The sequence below is a fragment of the Talpa occidentalis genome, unplaced genomic scaffold (assembly GCF_014898055.3).
Source record: "Talpa occidentalis isolate TD23 unplaced genomic scaffold, MPIMG_talOcc4v2.1 talOcc4.12, whole genome shotgun sequence".
NCBI classification, from domain to species: domain Eukaryota; kingdom Metazoa; phylum Chordata; class Mammalia; order Eulipotyphla; family Talpidae; genus Talpa; species Talpa occidentalis.
This window is the reverse complement of record NW_023601212.1, coordinates 45,269,620-45,270,493: the sequence shown is the minus strand read 5'-3', so window position 1 is coordinate 45,270,493 and position 874 is coordinate 45,269,620.

Below are 874 nucleotides of genomic sequence, written 5' to 3'. Positions count from 1 at the left end.
TTCTATATATTTTAGGGTTTCAGTTCTTACGTCTAGTTCTTTAATCCATTTTGAGTTGGTTTTTGTGTATGGTATGAGGCAGTAGTCAAGCTTCATTATTGTGCATGTAGCGGCCCAGTTTTCCCAGGTGTTGTGGTTTTTATGACTAGATATAAAACTTTTCTGGACTTCTGTAGGCCCAGAGATCTGATCTCTTAGCTGCTAAGTCAGAGAGCGAGAACAGTGCCTGTGAAGAAGGTGGAGGTTTGTGTGCAAATGCTTACAGCCATAGAGCTGGCAGGCATGAGCTCAGCTCCCAAGATGACAGGCATGAGCTGGCAACTGCAAGAGAAGTGTAGAGAAAGAACAGCACTTGTGGTTGCCTCACACGTTTAGGTGTGAAGAAGGGGGCAGGGAGACAAGATAGGCCAATGGAGGGGCAGGGGGCAGTGGAAAAGTACCCCAAAGAAGGAAAAGGCCCCTGAGAGCTTTTGAGAAGGGTGGAGAATTCCCAGAAGCCCTATAAAAAAGGAGCCCAGCACCTGTGCTCCTCCCTGGACCACCCTCCTGCTGTCAAGAGTCTCTCTTGCAATAAACTTGAGATTGCTAATTTTCAGTCTGGTGTGCCGATGATTATTCCTCAATCACTCAGACACAAGAACCCACCCGTTCGACACCTGTTCAGCAACATCTGATGCCCAACATGGGGCTGGGGTCTCTGGGGTCTCGAGGGTCTTGAAGACACCTCTGAAGGTAAGACCGCACTTGGATTCTGTCGCTATTGCCATGTCTTTATAGTCAAAATTTTCGCAAGGGCACCTGTCAGCCTATTAAGAAAATGATTAGTGTGGCTGCCTTTTTCAAGTCATGGGTGACAGGCTTCCAGGGAACCACA